We start from the raw sequence: 16465 nt of genomic DNA, 5'->3' as shown, positions 1-16465 counted from the left end.
TCAAGGAGCTTAACCCCTTATGGTTTTTTTTGAGGAGTTTTATGGTATAATTAATATTGAGTTGATTTTTGAGTAAGGTATAAGGGGTCCAGTTTCTTTCTTTTGCATGTGGCTGCCAAGTTTTTCCAGCACCATTTATTGAAGAGACTATTTTTTCCTGGAAGGCAGATACTATTTCTTCTTGTTATTTTTTGAGAAATACATTGATCATTATTTGGATTTGAAAACATAACACAAGATTGTATTTTGTAGTATAATTAAATGGGAATGTGTTAAGAGTAGTCATCCATGTGGACAAGGTTACACCTGTGTAGGTTAATTCTCCTTTGGAAAATTCTTCATGCTGGGCCTTGGAAGACTGGAGAATGAAGATTTTGGCTAGGAAAGGTACCTCTCTCAAGAATCTTACTTCTGGGGGCAGACATGATTGTAATGGGGTCTGCTCCTACCTATGATAGTCAATTGCTCCATTTTTGCGAAATTTTTGAGCCAGTTAACATCCAGTTGGCAGACTGAAAGCACCATAGAAATCAAGAAATGCTATAAATCAGTCACTTCCCTACCCTGCCCAAGAAAGCCAGGTTTTGAATATTTGCCAGCACACCGCTATGGGCAGCATATCGTGTGTGATTCAGATTAAGCGTTCTACCTCTTCCTTGTGGAACAATCTTGTGGAGTTATTAAATGTGTCTATACCTTCCTCATCTGAAAATGGAAATAATGATTTTTCTACTTACCACATAAGGTCACAGTGGAGATTACATTCATTAATCTATCGAAAGCACTTCGAACTATATGTAGTTCAGCCATGGCTTTTGTATTGTATGATGATATTAATAAGTTATTTTTACTACTGTTGAGATGCAATAAAGAGGTGTCTGCAACATTGTAGCAGACAAGGACTCAAAGTCGTATCCAGGGGCTCCAAAGGGTCTGAAGGCAGTTATAGAATTTCCTGTTTCAAGGGTTCTATGTTATAGTTCCCTTGATAATCTCCAAGCCTATTACCAGCTTTCATGCTGAGGGACTGAAGAAAAGGCTTGGGCCAGGACTATTGTTTTTATTATCTGTCTCTCCCCAACCAGAATGAGTTGGAGGAGGACAAAAGTTTTTATCTTTTGGTTTTGTACTAAATCTGCAACACCTTGGAAAGTGCTTTGCACTTAATAAGTATTAAACATTTGTTGGATTTTGTGAAGAATGAGGAGCTGAACATAGTGGATTATGCAAGGAAGATAGAGACTAAGTCAGTTTAGCTAGAATATTGGATAGGGAAAGGGAGTAGTGGAGGAATCGTACATATTCATTCAATAGCATAATGATAGCCTCTTCAGATTTATTTTTAGACAACTTTTTTTTTTTTTTAATACAAGGGAGTAAGTGGGACTCCTGGGTGGCTCAGTTGGTTAAGCGTCTGCCTTCTGCTCAGTTCATGATTCCCTGGGGTCATGTGTGGGATCGAGCCCCACATCAGGCACCCTGCTTAGCAGGAAATCTGCTTCTCCCTCTCCCTCTGACTCTCTCTCTCTCAAATGAATAAATAAAAAATCTTAAAAAAAAAAAGCAGTAAATATCCTCTTCTACTTTTTACTGCTCGGAACTGACCAAGTATGTTATGTTCATTTCTATATAGAAAAAAATGGCTTTTCAACATAAGTAATACTTTGCACTAAGCAGTACCCTCTTCAGATGGAGTGGAATGCTTCTGTGTTTATTAAGTTCTGTATCACTTAACATGCTGAATGCGAAAATGGTGTCTCAGAATTTTCAGTTCTTTAAGTAGGGCATTTTCCAATACAGGAAACATTCCCTCCAGTCCCCACTCCAAAGCAAACATAAACGTGTGTAATCATTAACAGAATTCCCAATCGTGATATTTTATATTTCTGTGAGTCAAAAATAACACACCAATTTCCACCCTGCGTAGCTCTTTAGGCTCTGGAACATCAAAGAGACATACCAAAAGGGAGAAAAAGAATTCAAAAATAAGGAAGTTTATCTGGAGGTTTGTGGGAGTTGGCTTCTCTTCCTTGGGCACTGTTCATACTAAGTAATGACCCTAAGAAAAAGATGAAAAATCTTGCTACAGAGATTGCTACATTGATCTTGCTACAATAGGAAGATAAAAATCTTCCTATTGTGTTGTTCTCTTTGATTAGATTCATTGGATAAGAAAGAACAATATGGCTTAGCTTTTTCAGAGTGGTCACTGCAGTACCAACATTTAGTATAAGAGCGTTTGCATGAGATACTTCGAAAAATTCCTAATGGTACTGAGGCATCCAGCCTCTGACGTGAATTTTAAGCTTTTTCATGCCCTCATCATTTAAAGTATAGACGATCCGTTGTATGAAGAATTCTACCAGATCATTAGAATCATTGTCTAGTGACACACTAATGCATCTTTATAGTGAGGATCTATAAAGTGCCAGGCAGTAAAGGCAGGAGATTTTTAACACCCATTACTTTCCTCTGAAATACTCTTCATGGTCCTTTCCTGGTGCAAGACCATCATTTCTTCTAAATAATTATATATTATGCAACAGATACAATTTTGACTCTTGAATTATGATTTTTAAATATTTTTGAAGGTTAAAATGTGGCTTTACCATGACCTCCTTCAGACATAGAAATTCAAAAGACACACTTCAATTTGTACCCACTTCCAAGTCTTCATCCTTAACTATGAATCTGTTTCCTTTACCAAAGGAAACAAAAAGTTCAAATAACATTTTTTCAAAACCACTCCAAAAGACTCCTACAAAGGGTCCTAAAAGAGATACACATTGGTTTCTGCCAGTATTGACATCTCTTCAGATAATTCCCAAGATATTTTGAAAGCTGACATCATAATCTGCTTTTCACATAGAATGTCTATTGGTAATTTCCGCCTTTGTCACCTTTACCTATGGGGGATCATTTCTTACCTATTTAGATAGTATAATTATTTTATAACGTCTGGGCAAAGTGTCCAAAGCTTGGGTGTGTTTTATTTTCTCACACCTGGGCTAACTTTCGTTGAACACAGCAGCTGGAGAACATTCATCAACCCGGCGGCTAGGGGTAATGAGCTGCTACTATTTAAAGTCACTCAAGTGTTTCTGCAAGTGACAATGATGTTCAAATATGCTCCAGGTCAACTGATGGGTTCTTCACTATTCTAATGTCTTACAGTTGTGCTTTTCCATGAAAACAGATGTGTATTGTCTACATCCACCCTGTGCCAAACATCTATGTACATAAGAATTACGGACATCTAGTATATAGAAGTTTTGTCGAATGATACCAAACAGCTGGGTATTTCCAATTATGTAAGCACTTCCCATCGTGCAGACACAGGTCTCTTTTATGTTCAGTTTCATGTGTTTCTCTTTTAAATGAGAGCAAATATTAACAGCAGCTATTTTCATTAGCCCTTCCTAGAGTAATGAGGGTTGAAAGGGATTTCTTTATGGCCTCTATTTTGATTTGATTCAAGCTGTTACTCAGTACTTTGCAAAAGCCAAGATTCCCTTTGTTGTCAGTGAACATGGGGGTTACTCACTGAAGAGTCAAGTTTTGCATCTTTAAGTAGATTTTTTTTCCATAGCTACGTTAATGGCACTGGTTGTTAGAGAAAAACAATGTGTGTTGATTAAGCTTTGGAACTGACAGTGGCCAAAACATTAAAGCAAGCAGTGTTAGCATCAATAAAATAAACTCATACTGAAGTTCTCTTTTACTCAGCAGGAAGCACAGCTTTGAGAAGTTTGACCCAGGAGGGAACATTATCTAAAAATATGAAGAGTTTCAATGTGTCTAAACAAGTTAATGGAAGCCGTGGGCCTTTCTACAATATGTCTTACTGTCTTTGCCAGAGGCAAAAATCAAAGATTGGCTGGTCCATGGGACTGACCCAAGAAGAAGTATTTATAGTATTAAGAATGTAACTTTAGAGTATACATGAAAGATTTACCTACAGAAGGAGGCATATACTTTCTTCTATTCAACAGATATTGATTGGGCACCTAATGCATACTGTGCTGAGTCCTGGGAGTAGTAAAACCTAGGCAAATGAATAGTAAGTGGTTGAATGTGTGAAAAGTGTGAAAAGGCATTCCTCCCTTATTTAGCTTGAGGGTCAGTTCCTCAAACCCTGGGCCATGGTTTAACCAAGATGCATTCACCGTTGCATTAATTTCTCCTTTGGATAGTAATGTTTTAAGGATACCTATCTTAATACTATTGGAAGAGCAATAGCTAAAATGTTACTCAAACATTATCTAGTGAGGTGTCTGAATGGCTCAATGGGTTAAACCTCTGCCTTTGGCTCAGGTCATGATCTCAAGGTCCTGTGATCGAGCCCCTCATCAGGCTCTCAGCTCAGCAGGAAGCCTGCTTCACCCTATATTTCTGCCTGCCTTTCTTTTTTTTTTTTTTTTTTAATTGTCACTAAGTTCTTTTTTTTTTTTTTTAATTTTCAGCGTAACAGTACTCATTGTTTTTGTACCACACCCAGTGCTCCATGCAATCTGTGCCCTCTCTAATACCCACCACCCGGTTCCCCCAACCTCCCACCCCCCCGCCACTTCAAAACCCTCAGATTGTTTTTCAGAGTCCATAGTCTCTCATGGTTCACCTCCCCTTCCAATTTCCCCCAACTCCCTTCTCCTAACTCCCCATGTCCACCATGCTATTTGTTATGCTCCACAAATAAGTGAAACCATATGATACTTGACTCTCTCTGCTTGGCTTATTTCACTCAGCATAATCTCTTCCAGTCCCGTCCATGTTGCTACAAAAGTTGGGTATTCATCCTTTCTGATGGAGGCATAATACTCCATAGTGTATATGGACCACATCTTCCTTATCCATTCGTCCGTTGAAGGGCATCTTGGTTCTTTCCACAGTCTGCCTGCCTTTCTGCCTACTTGTGATCGCCCTCTCCCTCTGTCAAATAAATAAATAAAATCTTTTAAAAATTGTCTAGTAAGAATTAACTTAAATAGACCAGAAATTGGTATAATTATCAATTTCTACAATATTTGGAGGGATAATATCTGTATGTACATTAGAGTAATGTATTTTCTCCATAATGCCCCATGATTAGATTACTTTGCATAGACATATCTTACTGTTGCTATCAAACATTATTGAATTCATTATACACACACACACACACACACGTACATGCACACACACACATCCTCCTAATTGATAACTATCCATTCAATCCATCCATTTTCCTTCATTCTTGGTGATAATGTTATTTTCACGTAATTATCACATTAGCCATGCAAGGTCTGTAAGATCCATTTTACACCCGAAGAAACAGGTTTCAAAGTAGTTTGCATGAGGTCATACATAGGGAGAAGCTGAGACTTTGGTGTAGGTCACTTAGACTCTAATACAGATTTACGCCCCTCGTCTCCACATGCTCCTCCAGCCATTTTCTCTTTTTTGCCCCCCTATTCACTCTCCGCATGAACAATAGGATTTTGACCAAATGGTTTTCCTTCATAAAAATTCCTTGAACGGTTCCCATACTCTTCAGTGAGTAGTCCCCATGTTCACTGACAACAAAGGGAATCTTGGCTTTTGCAAACCATTCAAATACAGATGTATTTTAAAGCCAAGTTCTTAACATAGCACACAAGGCCATTCCTCCTCTCATGAAAGGAAAGACTGCTTTGTCACACTTCACACACATAACTTTACAGCCATGCATGCTTCTTGCTACTTTCTGTTACGCCCTGTTCTCCCCATCGTGCTGCTTCTGTGCTATTCCTTCTTCCTGGGACATCGTCATTTTCATCTCTGGGGACATTTCCAAACACTTGAGTTGCCATTCAACACATGGGCCGTGTTCTTTCACACATTCCAGTCTGTGAACACACTATATTTGCCAGGTGACAAATTCTAATTGTCTAATTCTCTGGGTGACAAATTGGTACTGTTCCTTCGAGGATCAACTTATGTGCTACCTTCTCATGAAATCCTTTCTAGGTATTTGCTTTAAATATTGCCACTCTGTCATGCTCCACAACATATAGAATACAGTATGAATTTTACCTCCAGAGGAGTGGCCTTGCTTAACCTACTGACTTAAGAATACTCTATCCTTTGGGTTCCCATAACAATCTGTACATACTTTATTGAGTTTTTTTAATCCTACTATATGATTATGTGTTTAAAAATTGGTCTGTTTCCTCCAGTACATTGAACTTTCTGAGGCCGCAACTGAGGACTTACACCTCTGTATTCTTCATACTGCCTAGTACAAGGCTTGGCATGTTGTTGTGGCATGAATAAATGCGCAGAGTGAATCTTTAAGTTCAAATTCAGACAGTGAAGAGAGCTTGACCTCTAATGGGCCTAGATTCACAAAAAGAAGTTTCTGGAAAATAAAATGCAATTTATAAGTTTGTTGAAAATAACATTACAAAATGTTTTCGCAGATTGTCTGATAGATATACTATCCAAACCTTTGACGTGATAAGCCAAAATTAAAATGAATGAATGAATGAATGAATGAGGAAACACATAAACCAAGTCTTCCCTAAATATCTTGTAACACTGAAGGATTGCTCTAAACTCTTTCTTCATGTGTCCATACAGCCATTCAGAACTTACTCAGCTGTTTTCATTGCCATGCTACATGAGACCCAAGATTAACAAGTCATTTGGTGAGATGACAGAGCCAGGCTCTTCCCACAGCCATCACTGGCTACTTTTTTCCTTCAGTGACTAAGAACAAGCTTCTAGTTAGTGAATGGAAAGTGAATATGGGCTTTCCCTTGACCAACAGGAGCATGAGGAAAAGATAAAACCAACAGACCACCTGGCGGTCTTTTAGGATGGGTCTGGATTTGGAACTGCCAAACTATGCCAAAAGAATGATAACTGGGGCCACTTACCTGCTTCCGAGTGCTGTTGTCAGATTTAATGAGAATCTTTGTGCAGTCTCCAAGATCCTTTCAAGTAACAACCCTGTAAAATGCTCGGAGGAATGTGAGTTTCTAGTCTTTTAGAGAAAGGTTACACATTTACATTTAAGAGTTAATATGAAGCTATATAATTGGAAAGAAAAACTCCACATATTATAATCAAATCCCAAGTGAGTTCATTATAATTATATTTAATTCATCAAATGACAAGAAATTTAATAAAGACTAAGACCTGGCACCTCTCCTGAATAGAGAAAGATTCTGATCAGTCTAGGTTTGCATTTTTCTTTCCTCATTTTAACTTTCAAATAGAAAAACCACAAATTAATAGATCTGGCCTGAGATCCATTGTGAATATACAGGTTCTGGGATTTTTTTGTGTGTCTTACTTTAAGGAATCAACAGTTCATTTAATGGGAAATTGCTGGAAGTCTATTCAGAGCCACTTTCCAATGCTATAAAGTTCGTTGTTATTGGGGGGATGGAGACTAGGTATCTCATAGTTTTATTATAGTCAAAGAAAAAAATAACCTAATATGTGTCTTCACAATCAGAAAAACCAGGAAAAATGCTGATTCTGTCTCAATGAATTCTAATTAATTATACCTTGGGGTACCTATCTTTATATCTTGCCTTACTCAGTTCCCCTTTCAGGGAATATCTTTATGATGTCTGTTGTCTGGTCAGATCACATTCAGCAAGTCTCAGCTAAACTACTGTTTTATCATCTTTCTTTATTAAGCTTTTCATAGTCAATGATAAGAGCCCAGACTTTAGAGTTGGAATAGACCTTATATAACATCCGTGATAGCCATGGTTTTCATTTTGTAAATACAGCAGTTGAAATCAAGGAAGTAAAATGGATTTTTGTAGGTTACCCAACTACCTAGTGATAGAACTAGAAATGGAAAGTTTCTTCTAATTACCTGACTCGTGCTCTATTCCATACACTACCCATTCTTCCCTGTGACTTCTCCCTCATCTAAAATCCTGCTCCATTTTCTATGACTCATTTAAACATCAGTTGCCATGGTCTTATCACCTCTCTTTTATTTGTATTTGTAAGTCACTTTTTCATCTGCACATCAATAATTTCATTGTCTTTGTTGATGACTTGACTTTTTAATTTGACTATAAGCCACTTAAGAGCAAGGACTGTATCCTTCCTTGTTTGTGCCCCTCTTTCGGGATGTGTCAACAAGCAGGGTGCAGATTAGATAAAGATCATGACAACCCAATTTTTATTTAATCTTTTCAGAAAGGTAACCACTCTCTTTTTAGGATGATGGATATGTAGAAGTGCTTGCATTTAAGATTGAACAAAATATTTTCTTGCAGAAAAACATTTTAAGGTAATGTTATCTGAGCATGTTTGGATGAGGAAAATTGATCTTTTTAAGTAAATAAGGGATTATAAGTTTGGTTTTATGAGTTTCTTCTCTATAAATAAACAAATAAGTAGTTTCCATTAATTTGATATTTATAAGTCATCTTCCTCTTTTTCCTGAGAGTACTGCAATTTCATATAAAATGCATATTTTTTATTAATTGATTCAGCCTTAGAACTTACATTCAAGTCAAACTTTCAAATATAATGAAAGCACTGCCTTTTGAGGAAGTACACGAAAATAGCCATTTTACATGATTTAGGCTTCACATTCATCCTCTATAGAATGGTTGTCACTTTCCTGAAAGTAAAATCAAGGCTCTTGCAATTAGTTACCACATCTTTTATTTAGTCCAAATTAGTAAAAAGAAATGCTTCATTTAGAAAAACCAACAAAATGTTTCTACATAACAGCTGCTTGTTTGCATTTTCAACTCTGAAACCATTTAATCGCTCAGTAGCTTCCCATTTGCTCAAACATTTCCCCCTCTATTTTATATGTCAGATAAAATCAGGTCAGCAATAAAGGTGAGATTATACATTGGTGATTCCAGGAGCATAAATTCAGCTTATTAAGTAGCAATGCAGGACTTGAGGCCTGCTAAGGAAGAGAACAAAATTGATGAATAATGGTTAATGAAACAGAGCGCATACCCCATCAGCTAGCTTATCCAAACCTGCTAAGGTCCGGACTTGTTATTTGCCAACTAGCTTATTTCAGGAAGGGAGGAAGGTATTAGGTCAATGAAAAGCAGTGACTTCTTACTTTCTGTTAAAAGTGGGTAGATGTTGATAGGAAGTAACAAAAGAGAATGTGTGTCACTTTATGTATTTATGAAGGCTCTGCCTCTTCCACGAAAAGTTTGAGGTCACGTATTTCATAGCCGCCTTCAACTCCATGTAGCAAACTCACTGTGGTGGACACACCCTAAGTTAGCCCTTGAAGAATCACAAATGATGCCTCCTCTGGAGGGCAGGCAGGACCTGTGACTTGCTGCTAACCAATAGAACATGGCAAAGATGGTGGGGTATCTCCCATTATATGAGCTTCTATCTTGGTAGACTGGCACAAGAAATTCTCTTGTTGACCTTGAAGAATCAACTACCCATATTGCGAGTTGCCCATAAAGTACACCATGTGACAGGGACATGGGAAGTCTCTGGGCACCAAGAATGCCCCTCGCCTATGGCCACCAGGGAACAGAAATAGCAGTTCAACGGCTGCAAGGAATGGACTTGTTCTAACAACCTCAATGAGAAGAGGGCTCCCCGCTCCAGAACGGAGTGCAGCCTGGCCAACATCCTGATTGTAGCCTTTTGAGAACCTGAGGAGAGGTTGTACTTAAGCCAGGCTCAGACTCCTGGCCCAGAGAAACTATCAAATTCTATGTGCAGTAGCTTAACAGCTGCTAAGTTTCCAGCAATCTACTGTGCAGCAATAGAACACTGATGCATTCAAGGGGCACGTGGATGGCTCAGTCAGTTTAGCATCTGACTCCTGGTTTTGGCCCAGGTGGTGATCTCACAATCGGAGATCGAACCTCTTCATGGGGACCCTGAACTCAGTGCCAAATCTGTTTGATTTATTTAATTCATCAAATGACAAAAATAAACATAGAAAGTACTATCAGAAATCTTCCCTCTCCTTCTCCTTCTGGCCCTCCCCACCATGTTCTCTCTCTTTCTTTTCAATAAATAAGTCTTAAAAAAAAAAAAAAGAATGCATTCATCTAATTTACTACAATATGGTGGTTCATCATGTACCAGGACAGGAATTTAAAAGCTGGCAAGGACTGAAGTTTCTCTGGGAATTCATAACTCTCACTCATGGGTTCCCTGCTTCCCTCTGGGCTTATCCTCTGTTCTATTACCTGCTGAAAATCTCCAGTAACAACTTCGGCATGCAACAGGCGAGAAGGCAATTCTGGCTTACTCAATCTCAGCTTTACTCATGTAGTTGACTTTAAATTGTGGCTTTCACTAGTAGTTGCTTCAATTATCTTTCCACTTTTTCTTTTTAAAATTTCATTCATAAGTTTAAATTCCAGAGCCAGAAATTCCCTGAGCAACCTTAACATTTCATACATGGATGTGCTTTAATTCATCACCTGGCCTATGGCTTGACAGCCATTATGTCAAGGGTCTGTGTTTTCATTGGCTGTGGCCAGAGGTGATGGGCACCTGGGTAAAAATCATGGTCTTCCCTAGGTTTGTCTTGAGGGCCTATGCACTGGGTTATTTCTTTCAGAAGGAACTGTGAGCAGGCCAGTGGAAATTTGAAAACTCTCATATATATGATTGAAAGGAAAAAAATATTGAAGGATAATGGATTACATTAAGTTGGCAGACTGAGTTTACTTGTCTATGCTAAATTTTATGTAATAAGGTGCAAGAAAACATAATACAAAAAATAATAACTCCCTACAACAGTGCTGAAAGACAAGAGTTCCATTAAGAGATCAGGTATTTAGGGATTCTTGGGTGGCTCAGTTGGTTAAGCGGCTGCCTTTGGCTCAGGTCATGATCCCAGCAACCTGGGATTGAGTCCCACATCAGGCTCCTTGCAAGGCAGGAGCCTGCTTCTTCCTCTGCCTCTGCTGCCACTCTGCCTGCCTGTGCTCGCTCGCTCTCTCTCTTTCTCTCTGGCAAATAAATAAATAAAATCTTAAAAAAAGAGAGAGAGAGAGATCAGATATTTAAAAGAATTCAGAGAGAGAGGTCAAGCAAATAAGATTAGATGAGCTGCTGCTGGATCCTTCCTCTCCTGCATGTGCTCTGCAGTGGACAAGGTCTGTGATTCTCTTCTCCTTTAAATTGTCTGCTCATGTCTTCTGCTCATTTTTCTATTGGACTGCTTCAATATTCTTATTGAGTTATAACAGTTCTTTACATCAGTAATTTCAGATCAGTAACTTTTTGCCATATATATTTTAAACATTTCCCAAGTTTATTATTAACCTTTAATTGAGTCCATAGGATGTTTTGAACTAAGCATGAATAACAGCTACTACTTCTAAGGATAAGCAGAATGAATAAAACATACACATTGATATTTTGGATTTTATGCAGCTCAACTTAACAGTCTTTTTCTTTGTGCTTTCTGTTTTTGCTAATATGCTCAGAAATGTCTTTTCCAACTTGAGGTCATGTAACTATTAATTTATTTTTTATTTAAGTCTTTTTATTTATGATTTGTTTTTTCATATATTTTTAATAAATTTAGAATTTATTTCAGTTTATTATATATTTATCAGATTTTTATGATGATTTATAAACATCTATTTATGCATGATAATGACTCCTAAAAATAGTTAACCAATTGGCTCCATAACATGTTAAAAACCCCATCCTTTTCTTGTGATCTTTTTTTTTTTTTTAAAGATTTTATTTATTTATTTGACAGAGAGAAATCACAAGGACACTGAGAGGCAGGCAGAGAGAGAGAGAAGGAAGCAGACTCCCTGCTGAGCAGAGAGCCTGATGCGGGACTCGATCCCAGGACCCTGAGATCATGACCTGAGCCGAAGGCAGCGGCTTAACCCACTGAGCCACCCAGGCGCCCCTTTTCTTGTGATCTTAAATAATTTTTATTACATACTTAATATATTTTATTATACATTTAATTTTCACAGAAACTAAGATCTGGGGATTCTTTTCCCTTGTATGTTCTTGGCTCCTTTGCTGAAAATTAATTGACCATACATCCATGGGTATATTTCTGGGCTCTGTATTCTGCTCCATGATCTATGTGTCTGTTTTTATGCCAATACTATACTGTTTTGATTAGTTAGCTTGGTAATATATACAGGATGAAATCAGGAAGTGTGATACCTTTAGCTTGTTCTTTCTCAAGATTGCTCTGGCTATTCTAATAATGGATATTATATGTCTCCCTTGTTATTTTTTAATTACTCCATGTAAATCATGTGAACCTTAGATTAAACTAAACTAAATTAAGTTAAATTAAATCCACTGTCCACAGGCCTAAATGAGATATTGATTGTATAGTATTATATTTAAAAAAAGAGTACGGACAAATTTGCCATGAGAAACTTGCCATGATTTGGACATCTACTTAAATATTCACATAATTTTGTTCTTACCTCCTTTTTATGAGGTGACTTAAATTAGAAGTTTTCATAACTGTAAACTGCCTTCTCATTCCCAGAGAAAATGTAACCATGTACTTCATTAGATAACTACATTTAATTTAGGATTTCGGCCTCTTTATTCTTTTTTTTTTAAGATTTTATTTATTTATTTGAGAGAGAAAAAGCACGAAAAGTGGAGGGTCAGGAAGGAGACCAGGAAGCCTGATGTGGGACTCAATACCAGGACTCCAGGATCATGACCTAAGCTGAAGGCAGTCACTTAACCAACTGAGCCACCCAGGGGCCTCTTTATTCTAAGCGAGATTAGTCACCACTCCACCCCCCCATATTTGTCTAATTTTGGTGCCACGGTTATACAGCATAGTTATAAAACTTTCCCTTTTGGCTGTATTTTGGAGTTGTTTGCAAAACATATTCTTTCACTTTTTGAAAGAAAACAAGAGTAAAACTGCAATTTTTTCTGACTACATTACTTAAATAATTTCCCCCACCCTAAAACTTATTGACATTTCTATTGTTTGATTTATAATTTCCCAGTTTCTATTTGATTTATCAAAATTTTAAATTTAAATTTATTAGTTTAGAAATATATCTGTGTCTGGTTCATAACCATTGATATTTCTATTGTTGTCTATCCCTATTTTTTCCCTTTTGTCTTGATTATACTAGTTGGGTTTTAAACAATCTTTCTCTTTTCTAAATAAATAATTTATTTGGTTTGTTTATTAATTTCATTAGTTTCCTCTTTTCTACCTAATAAATTATGATTTTATGGTTCTATTCTCCATATTTTTCTGTGAAATTATTCTTTTCTAATGTGTTGAGATTAATGCTTAGAGTTTTTTCAATAATAAAAGCATTTAAACCTAAAGAATTAATGCTATTTATAATTTAGCTTTATAATTGTGGTTTTATTGTTATTTTTTAAATAGCCTATTAGTTAAATTTTGATTTCCTATATTATATAATATTTTTAATGGACTATTTTCCATGTTGGGTTTTTTTTCTCTTAAACCTTAGTTATTTCTTTTTACTTTTATTTCATTATAGTCACATGATATGACTTACACAAATTCTTTTTTGGAGTTTATTGATAAATAGAATACATAACAATAAAAAATACATAGAAAGTACTATCAGAAATCTTCCATTCTCTCCTATAACCTAAGCAAATAGTCAAAGGTGTATGTTATAGCAAAGAAGGAGCAGGGTTTTTTACTTGCTCTAGATTTTGAGAAATTTCTGCTAAATATAGTAACTTTGAGACTTCTTTTTCAGATTCGGCCTTCTCATTCTAAGTATTAATCAATAATTTCTAGAATCAAGTTTATTTCTCTTAGTCCATAAATATTTGCAACTGTTCTAGAAAACAAGTATTCAGGTATTACTATTTCTTCTCTGAATGATCCAGTGATGATGAAATTTATCAGCAGAAATATACATGTAGAAAGACAGTTCTGGTTGTATCTCATCAAAAGTTAAGTGTTTTGGGTTTGTTTGGGTTTTTTTCTCTCTGAAAAACTTGTGTTGGTATCTGTGATGAAGATTTTATCGGTATTTCTCTCAGGATTAATAACACTGATGCACTTCTAAAAGAAATTTAAAGATGTAACCAGCATTTACACTTGGTGTATTTTCTGAATGATCTAGCAATTTTCAAATTGAATTAAAACATGCATGCACTATTTACTACACTTCTAAGTATTGGTGTGTGTTAAATTTCCAAAATAAGACTGTTTAGAAGAAAAAATGCCAACATAAGGATAATATTTCCTCATTTCAAGTACAGTAAAAAATAATTCACTGATTAAAAAAATGAAGCTTAGTGGGTAAGCTTTCAACTCAAAAAAAAAAAATAAGCATTTGGTAGGAAGTGAGATTATATTTCAAATAAACTATCTAGGTAACTATGTCCTTAACGTCTTCTAATAAGTATCCTAGGCAATAAATCAACTGGCAGTTTAAGTATTTATCATGAAAAAAGAGATCCCTGGTGAAGATATGGACTCATCCCATAGTCCTAGCTAGGATTATGATTTAAGGGAACAAATTCAACATTGATTGGACATTCAGCCAGAAGGACTTCACTTTCAGGGCTAATCACATGTTGAAAGTCACTGGGAGCTTCATTTTTCCCCTTCACATTGGATTTTATTTATCAAACACTTATATACCAGGTATCATTCTAAGAGGTTTACATAAATCAGTTCATTTAATTTTTACAAGAATCTTAAGAGGTAGTTACTATTATTCTTCCCATTTTACCAATGGGAAAACTGAGGTACCGAGTTTAACTTGCCCAGAGCCACATAATATGGCCAGCCCTTCCTAATCTACTCTCGCTATAAAATAACACTGGCACCTTCTCAGTGATTGGGCTACTGGTAAGAGCTACATTCTTCAATGCTAGTCAGCCATAAAAGGTGGACATAAAGAATGTCTCCAGGTGTTTATAACTGATCAAATTTGCTAAATGACTCTGGTAGTGAGGTGCATGAAGAGAGAGGTTACCACATCCCAGTCCTTTTTTTTAAGATTTTATTCATTTATTTGATAGAGATCACAAGCAGGCAGAGAGGCAGGCAGAGAGAGGAGAAAGCAGGCTCCCTGCTGAGCAGAGAGCCCAAAGCGGGGCTCAATCCCAGGACCCTGGGATCCTGACCTGAGCTGAAGGCAGAGGCTTTAACCCACTGAGCCACCCAGGCACCCTGTTTATTTAACCATTTTTTACCATTATCCCTGTTTATTGTCATGAAGCTATACATATCCCCATTTTTAAAATCTAGGGCACTTGGGCACCTGGGTAGCTCAGTTCATTAAGTGTCTGCCTTTGGTTCAGATCATGATCCTGGGGGCCTGGGATCGAACCCCTGTGTCAGGTTCTGTGCTGACCAGGGAGTCTGCTTCTCCTTCTGCCTCCCCCACCCCCCACCATTCTTTCTCTCTCTCTCTCTCTCTCTCTCTCAAATGAATAAATAAAATCCTTTAAAAAAAAATAAAAGCTAGGACACTTCATTCCTTATTTTCTTAAACATTTCCTTTCTCTCCCAATGAGCTAAGGAGTCTTTAGCTTCCCTTCTGCTTTGCACTCGTTAGTGAACTCTTCCAGGTAACCCAATCTAGCCAGCCACTCTCACTTTCTCTTTGCTTCCTGTCAGATTGCCAGTCAGCCCAGCTCCTGGTTCATTGACCTTCACTTTACACCCAGTCAGTCAGTGTTCATCAACTTCCCTTTTTACCTCCTCATCTCCAAATTTATCAACTACTGTCATACTTTTTACTCTATGTTCTTTGCAATTTTCCATCTTTTTCCTTTTTCTTTTTTCTTTCTTCTCGTTTTTAGTTTGCTATGTTTGCATTGTCCTTTGGTTTCAGTTAGTCTTGAGTTTTGGATATTCTTTTTTTTTTTAAAGATTTTATTTATTTATTTGTCAGAGAGAGAGTGAGCGAGCACAGGCAGAAAGAGTGGCAGGCAGAGTCAGAGAGAGAAGCAGTCTTCCTGTGGAACAAGGAGCCCGATGTGCGACTCGATCCCAGGATGCTGGGACCCGAGCTGAAGGCAGCTGCTTAACCAACTGAGCCACCCAGGTGTCTCTTGAGCTTTGGATATTCTTAAACTGAACCAACAGCCTGATTCTTTCTCTCACAAGTTGTTGATATTAGTGAGTGACTTAACTTCTCTGAGCATCAGTTTCCTCATCTGTCATCAAATGATGGTATTCATGCCCACGTTATGAGTTTCCTGTAAGGATTAGAGGTATCATGTGTGGTGTGCCACCCTCGTTCAATGACATCTGTAGTAATTACCCACATGATACAGTATTATTCTATTACTTTGATAACAGCTAGATGCTGGTTTCATCTTTGGAATTGGGAAGGGGTTTTCAGGAGAAAAATAAAATGATAGATTTCAATGGTTGGTCATGTAGATCTAATTCAAAGATAACATGAGGTAAACCTTTCAGACACTCATTTCAAAATTTCCCTCCCACCTACCTTACAAGGCCATTTATGCTTAAGAGAAAGTAACAAAAGAGGTA

The sequence above is a fragment of the Mustela nivalis genome (genome assembly GCF_964662115.1).
Source record: "Mustela nivalis genome assembly, chromosome: X".
Lineage (NCBI taxonomy): Eukaryota > Metazoa > Chordata > Mammalia > Carnivora > Mustelidae > Mustela > Mustela nivalis.
The sequence above is the reverse complement of the archived record's forward strand: the minus strand, read 5'-3'. Positions refer to the sequence as shown.